General features: G+C 42.7%; 1 long non-coding RNA gene across 1 annotated transcript; it reads right to left on the minus strand.

The window, feature by feature from the left end:
- Window positions 1–3,725: 3,725 nt before the first annotated feature.
- Window positions 3,726–4,580, minus strand: LOC128626013 (uncharacterized). The gene is made up of 2 exons (XR_008389901.1): window positions 4,393–4,580; window positions 3,726–3,856 (listed from the first exon to the last, which is right to left on the minus strand). It is a non-coding gene; the product is annotated as an uncharacterized LOC128626013 (long non-coding RNA).
- Window positions 4,581–5,361: the final 781 nt, after the last annotated feature.

Genomic DNA, 5,361 nt, shown 5'->3' on the forward strand with positions numbered 1-5,361 from the left:
AAGTAATTTATCCAAACTCACATATACAGTTGGTGGTGGAGGTAAGATTCACAGTTGAGTGCTTTTCCTTTTATAGCATGTGGTTTCTCTTAATTTAGGATTCTTTCCCCTCTGGATTATGATTAAACGTGAATACAAGTAAAATATGATTAAAACTCAGAAGATTGTGCGCTGGTCTAATTGAAACCCTGTAAAACTTTGATTAGGTTCTTCAAGATGGAGAGAAAACTGTAGCTGGCAGATTGTCGGGATACAGTCAGCAAAATAATCAGAGCCTCCAGTTAGAGGCAGGTGTTGCCCTTCAAGTGGTCTGAACTCAGGGAGATGCTCAGAGATGATTCCAAGTGTGCCATCTAAAGAGCTACCTGGGTGTCGAACGTGTGGGTGCCTGTGTGGGGGTGGAGGACCCGTATTTCCTGGCCGTATGCATTATGGAATCAGACCAGCAACCACTGTGAAATAGGAAATGTGGTTCTGGGCCCACGCTGGGCATAAGCAGAAGAAATTTGTTACTACCTTACTCTAGACCATCCTGAATATACTGCCCCCCGTACAAATTCCTTGGAAAACTACATTGATTTATTTGCTTATTTTTATTTATTTTTAATATTAAAAACGTTTATTTTGAAATAATTTTAGATATACAGAAAGGTTGCAAAAACATTGGGAAATATCCTCATATATCCTTCATTCAGATTCCCAACATGTTAACATTTTACCAACTTGATGTATTATTCTGTTTTTCAGAGTCACTTGAAAGTACATTGCCAACAATATAATGCCTCTTTTATGCCTAGGTTCTTCAAGGTGTATTTCACAAAACAGACAGATGTTCTTTTACATAGCATAGTACAGTTATCAAAACCAGGAAATTAACATTCATTCAACTGTTATTTAATCCATGGACATTCACATTTCATCAGTTGTCACACTAATGTGCTTTATAGGAGAGGAAAAATATATTTCTCTAGTGTGGAATTCAATCCGGGTTCACATTATGCATCTTGCTGTCATGTCTCCATAGTTCCTTTTAAATTCCTCAGTCTTTTTCATGACCTAGACATTACTGGACAGTTAATTTGTTGAATTTCTTTCCGTTCTGGCTTATCTGATATTTCTTCATAATTAGAGTAAGGTTATTCCTTTTTGGAAGTAATACCACAGAAACAATGATGTGTTTTTCTCAGTGCATCATCCCAAGAGGCAAGTGATACCTATACCCATTGCCCATTAGAGGTTATATAACCTCGAGCAATTCGGTGAGGTGGTCTGGAAAGTCCTATGCTCTAAAGTGACTATTCTTTCCCATCTGTAACTAATAAGGGTTTTTTGGGAGATACTTCCAGATGATATAAAATTACTGGTTCTTATCAAACATTCACCCATTGATGTTAGCATTGTGGTGATTCTTTCCTAAAACAATTATCATTGTGATTTTTGCCAGATCATTTTCTAAGTCCATCATTCCTTCCACATTTATATACAACATTTCTTCTATATTCATTAGTTGCCATTGTACTGTGAGAAAGAGATTTCCCTTCTTTTCTTCCTTCCTCCCTCTCTCTATCTCTCCCTTTCTGTCTGAATGTATTTACTACGTATGGACCCATGGATTCTTAACTGTAATCTGTGGGCTATAATCTGTACTGTCAATATTTATATACTTATTTATTTTTAAAGAAAGAGAAAGGGGGAGGGAAAGAGAGAAACACTGATGTGAGAAACATCGATGGGTTGCCTCCATTATGCACCCCGACCAGGGATTGAAACTACAACCTTTTGATGTACAGGATAATGCTCCAGCCAACTGAGCCACTGAGCCAGGTGTCAATACTTATTCTGAGACTCCAATTGTCCCGGATTGAGTCTCTTCAAGCTGGTTACTTACCCTTTTTTCATGCCCTGTATTCTTTTAGCGTGTCTCTACTTTCTGGCCCAGCCCAATGTTCCAGGTTCATTCTGTACTTTCCCAAGTCCACTCTGAAATCAGCCCTTTTCCCAAAGATCCGTGCTTTCTTTCAGTGGAGCATGGCATTTAGATCCCACAATCTGGGCACTAAGTTTGTTTATTTTTAGCGGGATGCCCCAAGTAACACTTTTACAAGCACGTTTTATCATTTCACTCCTCTGTAATTTCCTGGGCCTTTCTGCTAGATTAGATTAGATTCCACTTTTCCAAACCCAGGCCAGTCCTGGTGCTGCCTCCTGTATTCCAGGAAGGAACGTGCACCTACTTGCTCTCATTTTCAGAGTAGCATCTCTTCTCCTGGTGGCTACAAATTTGGGAACAGGCTCCCCTGAGTCCTTCTGTCCAACCAACTCCTACAGCTGTTGGGAACTGCCCTGCCTAGTTTCAGGAGCTGTAACCATTCCCCACCCCCATAGCTAAGGCTGAGTGAGCGACTTTCAGATCATAAGCCTCTAAAGGAGACAAAGCTTATCTCCCTGGTAGGAGCACCTTCTGCTCCTTTTCCCATAACTGGACTCTAATGCTTGATCAGTTAGCCAATGATGGGGGAGATTCTCCAAGGGGGGAATGACCTAAGACAGGCATGATCACATGGAGGCCCCAGGAAAGGACTTGAGGGGCTATGAGTAAGGGGGTGATGGACCCTCACCCCTTGGCTTTGACAAAGCCTGAGTCCTCATTCCGTCTGTGAGAATTTTCTGAAAATTCCTTGGCTATCTGCCTCCTCTGCCTGACTTAAGCCTGAAACAATGACAGAGGGGGGTGCAACCCTGTGCTGGAAAGGGCGGGTTCCCTGGTGATCAGGCCTGAGAAAGAATATGTAAAATCCTGTGAAGCCTGCTTTGCTAAGAATGCTCTCAATTAAATGATAAGGGTCCAAGCAGGAAATGAGTTTGTTTCCCAAAGTTTTGTAGCCCTTTAGCTAACAGACCCTGACTCAGAATAGGCCCTCGTAATTCTTTGTATGTTATCTATTGTTTGATCCTTACTGCCTGACAATGATTAATAAACTTTACCTGTATTCCTGTGCAAATTGAAACCCAATAAAAGCCTGTCAAGGCAAGGGTGGGGGGTGCTCTCCCCTTGAGAGAGTGGCCATGCCATCCCTTTTCCTCCACAGGATTTCATAGTCCGTGTAAATTTGTCTTGTATCTCATCCATAACACCGAGGACACTGCGGGCCAGTGTCCACATCATACAGCAACCATTTATTCTGAACCAAAAACTAAAAAATTGCAACACATGACCTCCTAAGCATAAATATACTTATGGGTAGAATGAAACAAGGTATTTGAAATCAGGAAATTCTGGAAATTTTACTGTCCGCAAGTACACACTCTTAATGGGGTGTGCCACGCATCTGTGCCCTTACTCTTAATGGGGGCACAGATGTGAAGAAACAAATGGTAAATGTGGAAAGAACTTTTCCACTCATTACTCTTGGACCTGTAGCCTGTTACCTGGTCTATATTTCCCAACCATTTTTCTTCGAAGTTTCAGGGAGGGTCTTTGCCTCTTATGCCTGTTTAATTCCTGGTAGTAGAGCTCATAAGTTCTTCTTTCCTGCCATCCTGGGTATATCAGGACTAAATTAGGCCCCTGTCAAAGCATTTACTCTCCATATCAATTTTCAAATGCTCTAAATATCAACCCTCCGAAAGGAGACCGAGTGCAGTGAGTGACGGTGGACAGGGAAAGTAACTAACGTAACACATATGTTTCATTTTCCCAGTCCTGAAAGTTTTCCACGGCCAAGTCTGGCATTTTTATTGTCTTAAAGTCGCACTTTGTTATCATTTCACTGGAAAACACATTCCAGTTGTATATTCTGAAACGTCTTCCTGGAGTGATGGCAGTTTTCACTAATCCCTGAAGCCGTGGCCTTTTCTAATGCAGGGGAAACAGAAGCACAAAGGAGGCCTGTCTGAGCTGACATCCAGCTCCGGGCTTGATTTCAGTTTAATCTTGGCAAGTCATGCATCTCGTGTACCATGTCCACTGCTGCTTCTAGCCCATCTAGTAAATTTGCAAGGGTTAGAAGAATGTGCCTAGAAGGTCTCACTCTCACAAGTAATTAGTTGGTCACTCCCATGCATAACTCATTAGCCAGAATTAGTCCTATGACTTCACCCACCACAAATGAGACAGGAATTATAGTCCTACCATGTACCCAGAATAAGGGGAGAACAGGAAATAGGTGGCAACAAGGCTAATGGTAACTAAATGCCTCATAATTGGTTGTATTTTATAAATAATCAATAATATTTTACCTTATTAGTGGTAGAAAAAGTAGTAGTGAGTGCTTCTTATAATAAGTGGCCTCTTAGGTTTTATGGACAGTAGAGAGCATTAACAAGATTTCTTTCTAGCCCCACCTACCCAAATGGGTAACACTCAAAATCCATGGTCATAAAAACACTTACAGCCAATAAACTAGCCCCACAGCTCACAGATGTCTTCATGGGAGCTGCTGTGCCCAGGCTGTGCTATCTGCATGTATGGAGGAGGGGCTGTGTCCTTGTCTGCCACTGTGGTTGCACCCTCTGTCTTCATCCTGTGTCCTTCCCCCGTCTGCCCTACTGCTGCAGTGCCTGGGCTCAAGTTCCGTCTTGCCTGAGTCCTGGTGGTCTTGTGGCTCTTGCTGTGACTACTGCTTTTTCTTGGACCCTTGTTGCCTTGTCAGGTCCACTAAAGTTGATTAGTATTATTTTAGGCAGGAGCTATATTTGGGCCAACGCTTGGTCTGGTGACCCTCATCTCAGCCTGAACCCTGGTACTATTCTGAGGCAGGTCCTCTGGCTGGTGCTGGAATCTGGGCCCAATTCCGGTTGCCTTTTGGCAAGAGTCTCCCAGGAATGTACAACCTTGGCTGCACAACCTGTTTGGCTCTAGCTGCAAATACCCTCACTAGACAGCAAAGCATCCATTTTCACACCCCATGCTGATGCTGAGGAGGCCTTGCTTCTCCCACTCCAAATAATCACTGAGCTTTTCCTAAGGAAGAGAGACCAAATGAAAGAAAGTCTGTCCCTATTGCCCTGTGAAGCTTTAAATACCATACAATGCTTTGCATTTCCTCTACAGAAAATAAAATAAAAACAGCAACAACAAAAAACATGTTCACAAACATTCCTGCCCCACAAACATCCCTGCCCTTGAACATTACACTCCAGCCGTACTAAGCTCACTGCAACCATCTGCTCTTCCATGCACTAGGCTCTCTCATGCCTCAGGTCTTTATAGAGGCCTTTTGTTTAGAATATCTACTGCATCTTGCTTAATCCAGCCAGTTCTTCAGTGTCAAGCCAAAGGTTGCCACTGTCCCACCCCCTTGACACCTTCCTTGATTTCTGCAGCCTGATCCGGAGTCCCTTCCTCTAAAATCCCACTGT

The sequence above is a fragment of the Artibeus jamaicensis genome, unplaced genomic scaffold (genome assembly GCF_021234435.1).
Source record: "Artibeus jamaicensis isolate MK-2021 breed Jamaican fruit bat unplaced genomic scaffold, CSHL_Jam_final scaffold_1964, whole genome shotgun sequence".
Taxonomy (NCBI): Eukaryota; Metazoa; Chordata; class Mammalia; order Chiroptera; family Phyllostomidae; genus Artibeus; species Artibeus jamaicensis.